This window comes from Typopeltis vanoorti, chromosome 14 (assembly GCF_054136105.1).
Source record: "Typopeltis vanoorti isolate ZY-2024b chromosome 14, IOZ_Tvanoo_1.0, whole genome shotgun sequence".
In the NCBI taxonomy this organism is placed as follows: domain Eukaryota; kingdom Metazoa; phylum Arthropoda; class Arachnida; order Uropygi; family Thelyphonidae; genus Typopeltis; species Typopeltis vanoorti.
In genome coordinates, this window is record NC_143562.1 from 71504424 (window position 1) to 71524090 (window position 19667).

The 19667-nt window shown below is 34.0% G+C and overlaps 1 long non-coding RNA gene across 1 annotated transcript; it reads left to right on the forward strand.

Moving 5' to 3' along the window:
* The first annotated feature begins 1785 nt into the window (after positions 1-1785).
* LOC150099625 (uncharacterized) lies at positions 1786-6196 on the forward strand. The gene is made up of 4 exons (XR_016549332.1): positions 1786-1848; positions 2140-2247; positions 3604-3636; positions 6155-6196. It is a non-coding gene; the product is annotated as an uncharacterized LOC150099625 (long non-coding RNA).
* The last annotated feature ends 13471 nt before the right edge of the window (positions 6197-19667 follow it).

Consider the following 19667-nt stretch of genomic DNA (forward strand, 5'->3'; position numbering starts at 1 on the left):
GGCGAAGTGGGAAGAAATGCCTGATATATCTTGTCTGTTATTCCTTACATAGCCTATGTGTTCTTTCTTTCTTGTTTCAAAACTTCCAGATATCTGTTCTATGTAATTGATACCGCATGAAAAGAGAATGCTGTAAATAAACTCGAGAATATTTGTAGAAAGAATGGCTATCTTTCGGTGATCTTATAAACTTTTGAATGGTCTCAATAGGTTGGAAGGTTACTCTGATATTATATGGTTTTAAAAGAAGAGCTAATTTTTTGGATATGGTACTAACAAATGGAAGTGGTATAGGGCTGATGTATTGGGTTTCATCTCGTTGTCTTTGCTGTATGTCACTGAAGAGAATCTTGTTGATGATTCTTGTAGGGTAGCCATTTAGGGATAGATCTCTGGATATTTTCATCAATTCTTCTTGTAAGTCGCCAGGGTCTTTGGTACACTGTACAGCTCTTTTTTTGAGCATATGGATAATGCTGAGTTTCTGGGATATGTGGTGAGACGAGTTGAAATGGAGGTAGCGACCAGTGTTAGTAGGTTTTCTGTATAACGACAGGTTTATGCTATTGTCAGTTTGTTTCTTAATAAGGACGTCTAGGAATGGAAGTTTATTATCTTTTTCTAGTTCCAATGTGAACTTGATAGTGTGTTATGGAAGCCATTAATTTTGTTTAGATAACTTATTAGTTCTTCTTTTTTGTGATTCCAAATGATGAAGATATCGTCAACACCATATGGTTGGTTTACGGGTAATTTGGGATAAAATTTGAGTTTCCAAATTTCTAAGAATAGGTCGAAACAAGAAGTAGAGAAAGGGATACCCATGGCTAATCCTGTAAGTTGTTTGTAGTAGTTTTTTTGCCATGTAAAAAAATTCGAAGTTAAGCAATGCTTGAACAACTTGGTGATGTTTGTTGGGAACAAGTTTTCTAATTGTTCCAAAATGTTGCAAGAACACATTATATTAATGTGTTCTTGCAACATTTTGGCTAAATATTTTGATAGTTTGTAAGTAGGGGAATGGATACCGTCTACTATTGGACGTAATGGTGTACCCTCTTTATGGATTTTGGGAACACCATATAGTTATGGAGTTAACAGATGCTTAGATTTTAGGTTTTTGATTAAGTCCACAGGCCAGTTGGACATATCACGTAATAGTTCATTGGTAACAAGATGTTTTTTGTGAGTACGATCTGTGTTAAGAACATCATAGGCAGATGTGTCTGATAATAGATTATTGATCTTTTCTTCACATTCCTTAGTATTTAAGATGACAGTGTTGTTGCCTTTGTCTGCTATCAGTATAATGATTTCTTTGTTGTTCTTTAATTTGAGTAGTACTTTTCTTTCCATAGTGCTAGAGTTGGTTTGAGAATATCTATAGAGAGAGCGGAGAGGATTACGCTGCTTTTTAATCGTCGGTCATTGGCTGTTGTGTGTGGAAATAATGAGAAGGCTTTCTCTAAGTTGCAGATAAAGTCCATTTTTGGAATATTAGTTGAATTTAAGGCGAAATTGAATCCTTTTTTTTGAGACTAGAAATGTTTGGTTTTGTTATGATGTGATTAGATTGTTTGACAATGACTTGGTTGTCTGGTAGGGTAGGTTTAGAGTTGAAGTGATTATCATATAATGCGTTAATTTTTTTTACTGTGTGTCTTTTTACTTTTATTGAAAGTTTTTGTATAACTTTTTTGAATCATATTGTCTAAAAGATGCCAAGTTTCTTCTTCTAGGGGTATTATATACGTTTGTGAATAAGTCATAGCATCGAGAGTCTATTTGGTTGAGTATGAATCTCGAATGACAAATTCTTTCTCTAAGAAGAGCGAATGCTGTATTGAGGTAAATGATATTAGCTTTTGTTTGACTTACATACAGAATTAAGTCTTTAATCACTCAAACATTATTTTAATTACAAGTATTTTATGTAATTATTTTTCCATGTAAAATCGACATAGGAAAAAATATTACTATGCTTTTTTTTTCTAAACGAGATTTTATAATACATATGTCCATCATTTCTGAGTTTATTATTATTAGTTTTAGATGTATTTCATATAGATATCTAGTTTCGTATATTATACTGGGTTATAACTGAAAACGTCATCCACTATTAATGCCCTTTTCTTTTAGATGCGTGATATAGTTCACAACTGCATATCAAATCAATTTTCCCAAGCGGAAAATCCACTTTTAACATTCGTTAGTAGCTACTGCAACGACGAAGATGCCGGAGTGGAGGTAAATTTAATAGACAGCTATTGCATTTGAAAATATATATATAAATAAAATACAACATGCAATTTCTCTGTCATTACGGTTTATTCACTTTTCAGTTTATTCAGTTTAAAAAGATATCCATAAATCTTACAAATATTTCTTCGATGTACTGAGTAGATTGTCAGTTGTCAGTTGTTTTATATAATTATAAAATTCTATCCATGACAATTGTCAAAACTACTGGCGAAGATCGGGAGGGAGAGAGAGAGAGAGAGAAAGCGTGGTGTGTGTGTGTGTGTGTGTGTGTGTGTGTGTGTGTGTGTGTGTGTGTGTGTGTGTGTGTGTGTGTGTGTGTGTGTGTGTGTGTGTGTGTGTGTGTGTGTGAGAGCAGGCATAAAACATGCATTTCCTACGTTTTTTTATTATTATATTTCAATTCTCCTCCAAAATAACTGCAAGTTTTGTTACATAAATTATAGTAGTCAATTGAATGCAAAGTGTTATATTAAAGTGTAGATCTTGAGATTTACAACATGGAGGATGTGAAGACTCATTAAAATAAAAGCTAATAAAATAAGTTATTATTATTATTTGTGACACCTCCAAGGAGTCCGAAGACTAATCGAGGGAGGACACCGACTAAACAAATGTCTCTATCTCTACTATCAATCATTTACATCAACGCTATCTACAGCCCACCATCACAACTAGTATTTTTTGTCTGTAAATTGCGTGTGTTCTGAAGGGCCGATTTGTCTGTATGCGGGATGAAAAACTGGAGTTTCCGGGAGATAAAACCCTGCTTCCTCCGTATGAGATCGGCTAACTCACCTTCGATTGAAAAAGTCCACATAAAGATTCCTCTCGTCACAAAGAGAATCAAACTTAGTCACATTCCAATCGAAGGGCGCAATGTACCGTCGTTCTTCCAATTGCGCTACGAAGTTATGACAGATGAAAAGTGATATTGTGAACATACAATTATGTCTCGTATAATCACTTCTGATCTCTTAGCATGCCGTAAAGAAACTCAGGTTGGGAATGGTTTCGGATAATTTCCTGAGTATAAATTATTTGGATTTTGGATTTACAGCCGAATCTACTCAGAATATTGGTTTATTGTATTATGCGTGTTAAATAAGTATGCACCAAGGCTCATTTGTTTCTTTTGAGATGAGTTAGTCAGTCTTCTAGATGACTGAAAACTGACTTTCATTGAAAAGCCCAGAGAAAGGTTCTTAAATGGGATCGCCTCAGGTTTTTTCGAGTACATAATTACAAATAAAACAAATACATACATATAATGAATATAAATTTGATTCTTATAATGAATGATTGGAAGCAATTTTTGAATATATTTTTTCTATTTCAATTTAGGTTATTTCGTGCGTAAGCGAGAAATCCGACCCAGTAAGTATTATTTATATTTTACTGAGAAATCAGTTTCCTTTTTCATGCAATATTAATAAATTGTATTTAGCATAATATCTGAAAGTGCAGTTTATGTTTTAATAGATAGAATTATGATTTTTTAATATATCGGGTTTTAAATGACGCATTTACTATTAACTAAACTCTCTCCGAGAGCTGTTTTTTTTTTAAATTACATTTTAGGGAAATGATTTGTTTCCTTAAACGTCAATCATAAGTTGCTTATTGCTCTCTTTTCCTTGGTCTTCACATAGCAGATATCACTTGATATGTAGTTTCAGCATCTTTCTTTGGTATTTATTGGGATTAGAATTAACAACGACAGGATTACTGTGGAATTGCCCAACATGCATTTAGTATATTAAGATTTGTGGATCGTTTTTTGATGATACGAAAGGGTTATTTTTACTAATACTGTTAAAGAGTCTAATATTTCTTTGAAATTAGCATAGTATGTTTCTTAAGTTAATTATTGGTGATTGAATCTAAAGTTATTCGCGCTGTCTTCTTTCATATGAACGGATCTTAGATTTACAGTTAGTCAATCATTCTGAGAAAAAGCATCTTAAATGCTCTGTTGTACTTCTTTGGACATATGATCCTACATGTGTAAGCTACTCTGAAATACAATTCTCAATTGTTTAGTGTTTTTCTTAAACTTATTTGTTAGTTGTTGGATATACTTTATGTGTTTAATATTTCTGTTCCCTTATCTTTAACATTTGACGATTTACAAAACTTTGACGTCAAAGGAATTACTTTCCTCCTCCCCCAAATCGATTTCATCTTTCGCCGTGTATTTATATATTATTAGGTTATACTAAGGCCATTTCATTCTTTTCGTATCTTTCTCAGTTTTCACGTTGTAATTTTTAATCTTTAATTTTTATATTTTATATTTTACAACACTTATAATGTGTTACTAATAATATACCATCATTCGTTATCGGATTTATTCTCTTCTTTTAATAGTGTCCTTCTAGTATTTTTGTGCTCTCAACTCTTTTACTGATATCAGTTTATAATTTTAAAATTCAGTGGAGCTCTATCATATTAGTTTACTTATAACAAATAGCATACTAGTTCTTCGCCATGTGCGATCTCCACTTAAATTTTCAAACATGGTTATTGTCAAAAGTTCGAGAAAGGTAGACAATATGTATGGAAACTTCATTGAAGTTTTATTAAAATAGTGTTGGTGTCAAAAGACACGTTGTGATCGAGAGTGCTATGTAATAAAAGCTTTGCTTATCTCTTTGTATCAGTACAATATATTTATTATTGTGTTTAAATGCTTTGTTAATCTTGGTTATCTGTACACTGAAATTGTTTGTTAATAAAATAATGTTTCACTTTCTTCATGTTTTGACTGGCGTAATGGTATACTTAAAATATCATTACTTCTTAATCTGATGCCAGTGATATGATATAATTCATTATTGGAAGCGCTAGAATGAAATGCACTCATTTAGTTTAATAAGTCCAATAAAGGGACGTGTTGCGCTAATAATACCAAAAAGCCTTCCTCAGAAAAGATCATATTCTTTAAAAATGGCTTATATATGAATTATAACTACATCGTTCTAGAACATTCTCTCAACTTTCAACAATCTTCATCATTCTCTATTCACTTTTAAAATTTCTAAATGAAATGATGCGTGTGAACAGTGGAAAAGCGTTCCATCAGATGCTGAAGCCTCTTCGAGAATAACGGAATTCAGCTTCTTTTCGTCAGCATAAAAGTGTGTTTCTCAGAATGTTTCAATCAGAGGACAAAACAGGCATCCTTGGTGGTAGGTGATTCGGGACTTTTGGCGAGAAGGAATGATCAATCCACACAGATATTTAAAGTCTGTATGACGTCGGCCGTTTTCAATGAAGGTTATTCATGTTTCTGGTGGGTAGGACTGTACGGATAATTTTGTGCAATTTCTGCAACGACTTACTAAGTCATTCTGATATACCTCTCCAAAAGAATTTCTCATGGACAAATCAATATTTTACACACGCGTACATTTGCAAATTCCGCCAATTTTATCTACAGGTACACTGAGCGCATACCATCCATTTCATGATTACTCACTATTCTGAAGTAGGATATAGCTTGATGAAAAATAATCGTTTCTACCTCCTCGAATCCAAAGAAAATAAAAGAAAATAGGAAACAGCACGAAACTGGAACCTGCAGCCTGGAGATAGAGGTCACCTAATCTCCTCTGCTTCAAATCTCTGTTAAATATGTAACACTTTGAGACATAAATAAAATACATAAGAAGTATTCATCTTTGATTTGTAAATTCAAATATTTTCACGACGCTAAAACAGGTAAAATGAAAATACTTGGAAAACATTTTGGTTTACATCGTAGATAACTTAATCTACATTAAAGTCTTGTTTAAGTGGTATGATTAATCTATTTTAGTTTCAAAATGAGAAATAAATCATAGCTCACGATTCATAAATAAACATTATTTAATAATGTTGTTGTAAATTTCAGAATAGACCTAATGAAGATGGACAAGAAGAATATACCACGTAAGTACTCGTTTTAATCATTCTTCTAAGATAGCATAAATATCTCTGTACTTAAGCAAGCTACACTTTTATTATAGACATATCCTACTTCTAATTCCCTGTCTCTCCAATGTGTGATATCTGCATCTAGTGGAGATGCCACGCATTAGAGAGACAGGGAATGTGTGTGGCATCTGCATCTAGTGGAGGACAACTCTCAGTAACGGTACTGCCACTTTTCGTTCTTGTTCTTTATTCCTCTATTTTACTCTACTTTGCTGATTCTTTTTTTTCTATCCTGCTTTACAAACTACCATAACTGGGATCGAAGTTTCGTTGCTGTGTTTAAGCTGCATTGCGATCACATGACATATGGAAAAGAGAATTTTTATCATGGGTCCCAACGTTCGCCCCACAAAGTAAGGCAAAACCACGATTATTCGTTAGTTGGCTTGCTGACATGGATCAGCGGTATTGCAGTAAGTCTACTATACCATTGTTGCAGAACACTGCCTGAGGGGTTCTGCTTGCTCATACATATACCTTTCGAAGTAATCCTTCCAATTCACAGTGGATTTATTTAATACCGAAACAGCGGCCATCCATGTAGTGCTCTGTGAAACATAAATGTAAAGAATTCAAACAAACAACTGTCAGTGAACCAGTTATATATTACAGATCTGCAGTCAGCAACAATGATAACAATATATCATTTAATGCAAAGGTGCCAAAGCTGAGTGATGAGATTCGAAAAATGATGAGTATGAAGAACACCATTTGTGGACTTTGGAACACGGTGTATTAATGGACCTCTATAATCTAGGTCTCAGGGATATCGTACCCTTTCCATTAACACCTACTCTCTATCCAAATCTCTTAAATTTGTCTGTGAGTACATGATGTCAACCATTTAACCAAGAAGTCTGTGTTCCATACACATGTGTCTTAAGTGTAGTGTAGCACTGTTAGCTGTCAAAGAGAATTCAATCACAAAACGGCTTCCTTCCATAGCAGGCAATGCTCTATATGCTTATGATATCGGATTATTGTATCATTCGATTTAAATGAGAATCAGTCAAAGTCAAATTCAACAAGAAATCATTAGATATCTTCATGGGTTCTTTCTGATTGGTTCAAGTTTTGAACAGAAAAAAAAAGTGTCTGTATACATTTCTCCCGAAAACACACTCGTCACACAGGTCCGGAGTTAACGATGGTAGAAATTGTATTCCAGTAGCATGAGATGCTAAACAAACATATGTTAAAGAAATTTTACATTCTTAGCACATATATTTGTCAACCGAGGGAAACGATAAAAGAGCATTAAATACCCTTTGCCTTCCCAACTCTGCCAAATGGGATTCAAATCGATTTTTCTTTCTTCATCCAGGGAAAATAACACACACACACACACACACACACACACACACACACACACACACACACACACACACACACACACACACACACACACACACACACACACACACACACACACACACACACACACACACACTTATTAACACGATGGAACTTGTTGCCGCTTAGCTATGTCCTAAAAATAAAATATTCTTCCAGAGTAAGTAGTTCTGTATATGTTACTGGCATCAGAATTTATCATTCTTTTAAAATGAGAGTCATAGAAAGGCAACTTCAACAAGCAGTTACTTTCTCTATATTGGGAAATTCAATATTACGCACATTAGACTTTTATTCGCCACCTTCCAGTGCATATGAAAGAATGTCGACAGGAATAACTCTACTAAGCCTGTTGGCATTCCTCCACAGCAAGTTTAGAATTTCTTGCTGTTATAGCTAAGGACTTCTCATACATGATCATCAGTCTACTCGCATTTTAATACGTTCAGAACCGATCACTCTGCTGTGATTTATTACCAGTCAAAAACTGTTCCAAATTATAGACCTCATTTAGATCTATTTTGGTGTTTTATATCTGCATTATATCAACTCAGACCACCCATAAATACAGCAAATATGCATCAGAGCTGCTTGTCATTCAAATTGCGCTTGTATAGTTGAAAGAATTCGCTACCAAATATGTATGGCTATCTAGACTAATTAAGTTATTTATGAACCATCTCCAATCCTATGTACAATATGCTTTCGGTACGTCATAATATTCGACAAATGTTGCATAAAATAAAGATCCTTAATTTTAATGTTCCGTTGTGTTTGAATCTCAGCCACATTAGGATTATAGTGTTCGAGACTTCAGACATAGTCATTATGTCATCTCACGATTTTCCCAGATTTCGTTTGTGAGTCCCATATTAATGTTACTGTGAATATGGGATGCTTCACGGACAATTCATCGCGGAATAATTTATCACGTGGAAAATTCATCGAGAGGAAAATTCATCCGGCAAACTATTGACTCATCCAGATTTGATATATATATATATATACAGTATGTATGAAAATTAATATAGTTTAAATGACTATAACGCCGAGAATAAAAAAGAATTAGGTTTAATCGAGAAACACTACTAGTTTCGTTGAAAAATCAACTTCTTCAGTTGTCAAAATACAAAGAATTATATAAAAATGTCAGAAATATTATAAAATAACATAACAACAACAGATCTAATATAAACTGTACTACAGTTTAAAAATTAAATACCTGCTGAAGTTCCAGCTGAAGCTAACTACGTGCATGAGATATCGCGGGAGAGCCAATACTGGACAGCAGAAATGTGAACATCAGATAAATTGCAGCTGAGGCGATTATTCATATGGGTTGAATCGAGGGAGATTTCTTTAGAATAGAAAATTCGTCTCTCAAGTTCATCAAAATATTTATGTATGCTGAATGTTTGAGACCAGTCTATGAGGTGTTGGCGACCTTCGTCGGAGTTTATGGAGAATTAAACGTGGCTTGAGAGAGCGCTGGCTCGGGTTCTATTCTATTCTAAGAATTACTGGAAACTGACACTTATTCTGAAATTAACACGAGAATTCCACAAATTCTTTCCATACTTAGTCAACCTAAAGTAAATCATCTTTCTCTTCAGTATCCAGGAGTTTACAAGATCATCTGTGAGTGTGGTAAACCGAACTACGGACAGACTGTTAAATCTATCCTTTTCCGTATTGAAGAACACAAAAGAGAGATATCCTACAATCATGGCCTCCACATCCTGAAGCGAGTCCCCATGCAGGATTTATGCTTAAAAAATGTTTCACTCGAAGGTTTACTTTTGTGCACCTGGAGATTACTTTGGGAACGGTTCCAGCAGGACTGCATCATTCCAAACATCGAGTTTAGTGAAGGTCAGTAATGGTATGAGTCTGTGCCATTGCACCTACATCTTGAAGCGGGCCCCCTACCTATCGCTCAGGTTAAGGACAACACATTGCTATACACTCTCCATGGTTTAGAATCGATTAGTTTAAATGATAATACAAAAGTAATATTTATTTTAAAAAAAATTACCAAAATCTACATAATACAACTAATAATAATATTCAAAATTACTTCAAAGTATATTTTCTAGCTTTTGGTGACGCAAATTTATCCATGATGTCAGTAAAATCAACTCGCTTAGCCAAATCATTTTCGATGCACAAAATTGCACAAGATTTAGTCATTCTTGGCTACTTGTGCTTCTTTGCCATGTTTTCAATGAATTGGCAAGTCTGCTGAATGATCTCTCATGTGGAGAGACAGTAACCGGTATTGTGCAAAATAGTTCAATGACAGGGCAGATATTGGCAAATATACCTTGCAGGTTTGGGTTTTTTTTTTCATAAATTGCGTTCAGAAGTCTCACCGGACTTGTTTCTGTGCCAAAAACTATCTTATGAATACTTTTGAGGTGAAGAATTTCATTCAGTAACTCTTCTGACAGATCTTTTTCATACATATTCACAAGTTTTGCTGCTTTTGCGATAAGTTGACCATCGTCCAAGTTGTGGAAATTTAAAATATGTGAGAATAATTCACACATATTATCTGCTGCTTCAAACTTTGTTTTTAAATCATTCATGATGAAATCGAATTCTTGATAAATTACGAAAATATTGAAATCTTGTAAAGGTTCTACAGTAGTGTTTCAATTTTTGCAAAATTGCACACAGATTGCTTCAGCAACTACTTTTGCTTCTTGGACAGCACTTTCTCACGATTGACGTAAGCGTTGTATCTCTTGTACTAATTCTCTTATAAGCGCGGACTCGACCTCAAAAGAAATTCCTTCACTTTGTACAATAATGTTCTTATTTTCAATATTTGCTAATATTTTGTACCAAAACGTTGTCATTAGCATACCTTTATAAGATCTAAAATATTCTTTCAAGTCTGTGTTCAGTGCTGAAGGAGAAAGCGAGAAGGCGAACGAAAACCGACAACTAAAGTAAATCCTTGCGAATGTGAAGATCAGAAGAGGAACCATAAGTGTGAAAAGATGGATAATGGGTTGGAAACGATTACAAAAGCTAGTAGTCCCCCTAGGCACATATTCATTCATAATTTGTAAAGTTTCTTTTTGTCTTTTGTAAGTCTCACTTAACTGCCCACCCGACAAGCCGGATCCCCTAATTACGGGCCCCAGGCTACAGCCCTGTCAGCCGCACCCTTGTGAGAGCCATGACTACAATAGAACCCGAGCCAGCGCTCTCTCAAGCCACGTTTTATTCTCCATAAACTCTGACGAAGGCTGCCGACACCTCATAGACTGGTCTCAAACATCCAACATACATAAATATTTTGATGAACTTGAGAGACGGATTCTCGATTCTAAAGAAATCTCCTTCGATTAAACCCATATGAATAATAGTTTCAGCTACAATTTATCTGATGCGCACATTTCTGCTGTCCAGTATTGGCTCTCCCGCGATATCTCATGCACGTAGTTATCTTCAGCTGGAACTTCAACTCGTGCATGAGATATCGCGGGAGAGCCAATACTGGACAGCAGAAATGTGCGCATCAGATAAATTGTAGCTGAGACTATTATTCATATGGGTTTAATCGAAGGAGATTTCTTTAGAATCGAGAATCCGTCTCTCAAGTTCATCAAAATATTTATGTATGTTGGATGTTTGATACCAGTCTATGAGGTGTCGGCAGCCTTCGTCGGAGTTTATGGAGAATAAAACGTGGCTTGAGAGAGCGCTGGCTCGGGTTCTATTGTAGTCATGGCTCGCACAAGGGTGGGGCTGACAGGGCTGTAGCCTGGGCTTTTACACCTGAAAAAAGTTGATTTTTCAACGAAGCTAGTAAAGCTTATTCGATTAAACCTTATTCTGTTTTATTCTCGGTGTTATAGTCATCTAATCTATATTAATTTTCATATTACTTTTACCGAGCAAATATGAACGCAAATATATATATATATATATATATATATAAATCTTGATATAAATATCTTGAGGTCTCCTCAGTGAGTAGCTACACCCTAAATACCAAGATTTTAGTAATACTTAGTAATAAGGCTCTGTATTACTAAAACCTTGGTATTTAGGGTCTAGCTACTCACTGAGGAGACCTCAAGAAAGGTTGAAACCGGTCTGGGTAGTGACCCCACCCATAATGTATTGCAGTATACATCTTCTGGTGAGATGTGATTTACATTATGGGAAATACTAAGAATAGTGATCAGAGCTTTATGCACCTTTACAACGAGTTGTCCTAGTGTTGTACCATCTTTAGACTTAAGCTATGTTTCAGGCGCAAACTTAAATGTTTGCTTACTTGGAATTAGGAGTTAAATAACCAAGCTTATAAAATTACTTGGTAACCCTAATATATATATATATATATACATGTATATATATGTGTATATATATATATATATATATATATATATATATATGCAGTGCAAGATAAATTTCACAAAATATAATTTTATTATGTATCTTTCAATTAGTCCGAGTGGCTGTGCGCTTCGCAAACTTGAACAAGTGTCTCCTTTGTTCGATTCCCGTCGCTGACTTGAGGAGCTTAAGATCTTTCTCAGAGATAATCAAGTTAGCCTGTTTTTGGCGAAGACTGCATTTTCTCCCCAGTTTATCTAGGGTTTTCCTCCCGCAAGCAGGCAAACCGTCATTGAGAACATGAAGCATACGAAGGGTACACTGTGTGGCATAAGGAAAACCACCTTATTTATTTTATTTTTAAATTTATATAAATTTTATGTGATATATAGGTATTGATGAGGGTCTAAGTGCATCCAAGGTATCGGGATGAGGGGCTAAGTGCGCAGAATGGTTCGCATAATAAATATTCTTTAATATGGTGCCCTTTCTCCATAAACCACCCCATTCCAGCTTTGTAAATATAAATATTCTATCAACAGAACCATTAAAGTATCAAAGTAAGAAAGAATATTTATACATTTTTAGGACGAAACAGAAATTAGGAAACTCAGCGATCAATAAAATATTACTTTCACTGTAAAAGAATAAAAATATTATGAAAATCTAATTAACATCTAAATAAATAATTAAAATAAATGTATAAATAAAATTTATATACATTTATAAAATAAAATAAATAAGGTAGTGGGCCCTATGCCTCCCTTTCTATACTAAGAAAAAGTTAATTATTATATGTAATTTTCTCGGCATCTCTGTTTTCTGTTTTGAGCCAGTTGAGTTATTTCTTGTGGAGAGAAAGAAAGACAGAAAGAAAGAGAATCTGTGCTGATAAAGGGGTTAATATACTGCCAGAAGTTGTTTAGTTGGTCTTCCGTTCTGATGTAGATGGATAATAACAAACCTTTAGGTGGATATTATTCGTTTTCCGTTAATGCTGTTCTTTCAGTATTAGAAGCTATTAATATTCTCTGAGATTTCAGGGATTATTAAGATAACTGAAGATCTGAAGCAAGATATTTCAATCATACCTCGTTTAACGTTATTTAATTTGTAAATATGATTGCATTTCAATTGAATATAAAATCAAATTTCTAATAAAAATTAGGATTTCTTCCTTGCTTTTTACCTTTAAATTTCGTTTGATTTTCGTATTTGTTAACCAATTTTCTTAATTGTATCTTTTAAGGAATGCTTTAAGAATCTTCGAGAGAGTTTACAACGATCAAATGACTAATATCCAATGGACAACGACATGAACTACAGTACGAATACTGAATTTAATCACAGCGAAACAGTTCTATTAATATACTATTAATTTTCTTAATTAAAGTTTTACAGACACAATATGTCTTATGATATATACTCTGTAATAATATATTGCAACAGGTAATATATAATTGAAGTTCAGAATTTAAATGTGTATTTCTGACGTCTATAAAGATGTGTTCAGGAAAGCAATAGACTGAAGGAGAGAGGAAACAAGATGATTTTTAAAGAGAAATATTTGATGAAAACCAGTATGCAATATGAATAAAAATTATTAAGAATAAACTCAATGTTGCCTGCTTTTCCGTTAAAATGTATACACATCATATTGAGAAACAACTTAATCCAAACGTCATGTGATGACATTGTTTGAATTTAGAAACACGTCCATTTGTTATCATTAGCAAACTGAAACAACATAGATAGCCAACAAGAAAGTTCATGAAACTCGTGAAATTTCTCATCAAATAAACAAACAAATCAGCCAGACCAGGAAATTAAATTCTTATAGGTAATGTTGCTAGTGTAAGTTGATTTCAACTCTTCATCATTAAAATGTTAATGAGTACATCAGTCAATTACTACCTCAATAAATGTTATAGCAGATATGCTTGGTATCTAATACAAACCAAACTTTACTGAAACTTACCGATTTACGTCATGTAACAAAAACACTGCCCAGGCGTCGAAAGTGTTTGTGACCAACAGATGATCTTTCGAGTATTAATCTCTTTACGTGAGCTCCACCTTGCTCACACGTTTTTTTTTTAAAAAGAGTAAGAGCTGAGCCATGAAAAAAGTTAGAGTACAAATGAAACCCCGCGGTGCGTTTGATCATACATCATCTTAGAGACACTAGTTTCTTTTTTCTACTGATTCCATCCACACGAGTTCAAAGTAGCGATAAGCACACAGTGCCAAATATGACAGTGAGAACTTTATTAACGTTTAAAGAAATTTTTGAGAGATGCAGGATTTAGCTGTTTGGAGAACTCTCATGTGGAAGACTGATCCAGACGACAGAAGCGTATGGAATAAAATAGGAAGAAGAGAAGGGAGTTCTGTATGTTCGGTGTCCAGCATCCCTTTACTGTATAAATGTACAGTAAAGGGATGCTGGACAAATGTACAGTAAAAGGAAACAGCTTTACCGTACAAATGTACAGTAAAAGACAGCTGCTACTGCACATTTCTACAGTAAAGCTGTTTCCTTTTACTGTACATTTGTCCAGCATCCTTTTACTGTACATTTGTACAGTAAAGGGATGCTTGTTTTAGCAGGTGCAAAAGACAGCCATGGAATGGTGGTTGGCAGTTCAGTGGAGCGATAGCCATTGAATTACCTATAAAACAGATTTTGTTCTGAAATACTATCAGATAATAGAGAGATATCATCAATGAGCTATTGATGTGATATATTTATGTCAGGATAGATTGCAGGTAAGCATTCAATGGAGAGTGATCTAGTCTTGTCAGGTCAGTTAGGAATCAATGAGAGTAAAGTTTGGTGAGTTTCAAGAAATTAAAGAAACTGGAAGATCACACGCACGTACATGAAAAAAAAAACAAAAGTTGAAATGTGTTTTTGCACGGAATGCTATTTGGCTCATGCTGCAAGTTTGCTCAAATGTCTGCGAAAGGGTATTTATTATTGAAGAACGAAGCCCAGCATGTTTAGTTGCCCAAAATAACCTAATTAACTAGTTGAATTTTAAAGAATAATTGAAGAGTAATTTTGTTTTCGATGGTACATCAAGTACTCAGCATGCTCCAAAGTTGATTATCTGCTATGCAAATCACTATCTGGATGTGTATTTCTTTCTCTAATAAATATATTCAACCATGAATTGTACGATTTTAACGATCTGTGTAATAATTAGCAGAGAATAAAGTTTCTCACAACTAAAAGTGCTGTCTCACTCGGTTTGATTTTTTTGTTCTGTCTCCTCATATTCTAGAAAGCGATTTTTCTCCTCAACCCCCCCCCCCTTGCCCTCCCCTTATCATTTCACTTTCTCTCTCTGCTTTTCTCCATCCCCTCTCTTCTGTCTCTTCCTCAATCTCTGTCTCGCCTTCTCTCTGTTCCCGCCCTCTTGTCTTCACTCTTATTCCATCTTTCTCTCTTTCTGTCATTATTCTGGAAAAAATTTAAAACACGAAGACGGATGTACAATTCTCCGCATGTAATTCCTCCGTTACCACACATGCCCAATATCTAGAGAGAGAGCCCAGATAAGGAAATTTTTCTAATAATATAAATAAGGACTAAATAAGGGATAAAATAATTTTTTATTTTTGTTAAAATCCTTGTCAGGCTTGTATATTCAGTACCTGCGAATTGTCGACCCTGTTCCTTGCAAAGATTTCCCAAAACAATCTCTAGTTAGAATATTTTGTTTGTAATTCCAGTAAATTTCACAACTATCATTACTAACTAAAAATAAAACACAGACATGAGAGAGAGAGAGAGAGAGAGAGAGAAATCATGCAGCTCATGCCATTTAGGCAGAAGACAAATACGAATCAGGAGCCAGTGACAATTCTGTTGTATATTCTGCAAGCATTTCAACTGCTCTACCAATGCTAACCTGAAAATTCTTCAGAAATCACAATCACTGTCCAGCAAGCTTAATAGCGCATTCATTCTTGCTTCTGTAGAAAGAGTTTGGTATTTTTTACGAATACTCGAATATTCCTTCTTAATTCTTACAGAGTAATGAAAAACGTTTTATCCAGATCTAAACAAGTCTAGACAATATGGCAAGTTTGATGTGCAATGATTCTGTATAGAAAACAAACTTCATTTTAATGCTAATGACAAGAATTTAACACGTGCGTTATTTTATTAATTTATGCTTTAAATTAAATAAATATTAAGAATTATAATTATATGACCATTCACGATCGTTAGCAGTAACAATTAATTGTATAATCCTAACGGTCACACATAAGAAGAATATGGGTCACTATGAACAAAATAGGGGTAGAGTAAAGAGTGTTGAGGTAACATCACTTGTGACATCACTGCATGTGGTTATTATACCAAAGTCAGGAAAAATTCGATAATGTTACGATATCATTGCAGATAACCACGATAGCCTCGGTTATCTGCAATGTAGTGTAGATTATGAAGTTAACAACGTAGACTGTATTGTTCTCAAATGCCAAGGTAGTGAACGTGTTGTCGAGGCAAAAGGAGATAGAGTAGGTAAAGTTTTCTCTCTGACCTGCAAAGGAGCTGAGCGATTTTTACCCAAAATGCATGATATTGGCAATCATCTACTGTTCATAGAAACTGAATTATTAGCTGTCTTTGTAATGAGACGGGTTAGAGGAACTAATCCCAACTGTTCAATGGAAAAATTAGACTTTCAAGATTTTATTTAGTTCGATAAAAATTCTTTATTTTGGGACATTTACGAACACTACAAGAAGACTACTTGTGTGTATTTGTCTGCCTAAAGATTCCAGTTATTCCTTTGATGACAAAGGAATACATGGAATCTTTAGGCCGACATCGGGTACATTCACGACTAACACTGGATCAGATGTACGGAACTGTTCCTACCATGCTTTTGGACAGTGGCAGTTCGTGGCTTGAAATCGTGGGAGTACTGCAACTTTCGAAATATACATATACACTGTATCTATACGTGTTCAGATGAAATATGAAAATTATGGTAAAAATTAAAAAAAAAAATTAAACATGAAAAAATATTGTTTATGAGCGATAAAATTATAGTGTTTGGTATAATTCAAAATTACTTAAAATTCAAAAGTACTTAAAAATAAAATCCATTCTTCTTTTTATGTTTTGAGCCAAAAGGTGAATAACTCTTTCCTTGATGTTTGTGTAACTATTTAAGATTTTTTTCCCCCGTTGAATCATCGCAAGTGCATTTAACCTATCCTGAATCATAGTGCTCCTCAAAAATGTTTTTATTCTCTTTAATATTGAAAAACAGCATTCAGGCTCTGATGTAGTCATAGGAACTGTGAAGAGAATTTTTATCAAAAAAGTAATTTCACTAAGAACACAATCTAAATTATTTTCTGTTATAAATTTTAACAAGTCAATTAATTTACAATAATCATGCATGTCTGATTATTGTAATGTCTACTGCAGAATACTCGAAGTTCAGTTTCAAGTTTTTCTTTGTTGATGATGGGATATGCTTCAGTGGTCAATTTTGTTTCTTCTGTAGGCAATTTATTCTTAAAATTAGCTAATTTATCCTTGTTAAATTAATTAAGAATAATATTCTAAAATAAAAACTATAACAAATGTTATTTCTTTAATCGTAATGTCCAAATATTTAAAGAGACGGAGTAAACACGATAAGCACTACGAACACTCTACTACTGGCGCAAACTGCATATAAACAACAGTGGAACTGCGCAACGGACAGTGCCGCATTAACCTAATAGCTCGGATCTCACTATGACTTCCATATGCTTGCAAGCATAGCAAATACTAGCAATATGACACTGTGGTCAACACAGTGCTGCTATCGTCCTTCGCCCTCCTAAATGCTACAAGATGGATTTTTATTATTTTTTATACAAAATAAGAGAATTCTATAGATTGTTGATGATTAAATTAAATATTACAATCAACTATAAATAAAGTAAAAAATATATTTATATATGGAGAAAAATTGGGGTGTTGCAGTTCTTCAGTGCCTATGCATGAGCCGCCCCTGCTCTTGGATCTAAAAATTCTTTTGCGTGACGAGCTATGTCGATGTACTCTAACAAAAATAGTGAGAAATAAACAATTTTCTTATTAAATTCATGAAGAGTACGTTTTTTTCTATTGGAAATGTGAAGAGTGTAAACTAAATCATGTGAAATATTTCTAGGTAATTACATGCTCGAATTATTCTCTGAGAATATACTTGTAAATAGTATTTCAGTAAACTAAAATATGCATTTTTAAACTTAAATGAACACATTTTAGTGTCGTTAATGTGTTCTCTATACTTAAGTTATACAGCATCTAATTTTTAAGTCACAGTGAATTCACAAAGTTTTTTGTTCAGTTATTATGCTTAAAAATTGATATTCAAATCCATAATTTTATCCCTTAATACAATTCTGATTAATTATAGTAAAACGGTTAACATTTAATTAGGAAAACGTAATGAACTTTTGAGATCTTTAAAATTACATCAAATCAATTGTTGAATATACACAGATCAAAAGATTCATATGAGTTATATATATATATATATATGTGTGTGTGTGTGTGTGTGTGTGTGTGTGTGTGTGTGTGTGTGTGTGTGTGTGTGTGTACTCGGCTGAGAGACATATTTTTAAAAAGATTAAAAAATAAATTATAAAAAAATTAAAAAAGCCAATAAATAAAAAGTAAAAAATACTGTTTTAATTCAGTACGACTAGTTTTGTCTTCAAGAAGATTTCTCCAGGTGCTCAATAAGAGAGAACAACCAAAAAAAAAGTCTCAAAGAAAAAAAAGTCTAAACATCAAAGCGTTAGCGTGGGAACACTTGAAGATATTCTCTGTATCTCCTCATTGTAGGGGAAATACAGAGATACTGCTGTGTTTCGCCAAAATTGTCCAGAGAATTTAAGAAATAAAACATCTGGATTTCATTCACTCCTCTACTGAAACTCCGTTCTTAAGTAGACTTAAAAAAGAATGATAAATATCCCGTGGGCTACTGAATTTGGTGCAACTGCGCCAAATGGTGTGGCGCAGTGAATGGAATTTGGTTAAACGTCTTGTGGGACACATCTGAAATATCTTTCGATGCTATGATGAACTAGAAAGAAGAATTGCGGAATCTAAAGAATTCATCCTTAATCAAATATTTCTTAACAACAACCTCGGTTATAATCTATCCTACTGCCATTGTGTTGCCATCCAACTTTGGCGTTCACGAGACTTTGAACGCATGAGCACGTCCAACAATGAGGTGATACTAACTGTAAATTTGTACGCTGTTGCGTGATGAAATTTAAAAAGCCTATTATTTTAGTGGGATTATGACTGGATTAACTGACGAGGCTGGAGGTCTTGAGTTATGGTTGATAGAAAGTTCATGTTCAAAGATTACACGGGAAAATTTGCAAACACAACTCAGAGGATTGAGTTTTTTATTCAAAAACAAACACTGAAACGAATGAGGAAGTCATTTTGTCTCTTTATAAGACTTTCATTTAATCACACCTGGACTACTGTACACAGATTTGGTATCGCAATCTGGATGAAGAACCTGTGGAAAGAGTAGAGAGTAGAAAAACTAATGTGATATTGAGTACGAAATGTATGTAGATTGAAAATAAGTTCATTTCAAATACCGGTAGAATGAAAGAGGAGTGATATGATAGAGTCTATAAACTGCTGGAAAGTTATTGTAAGTTATCAA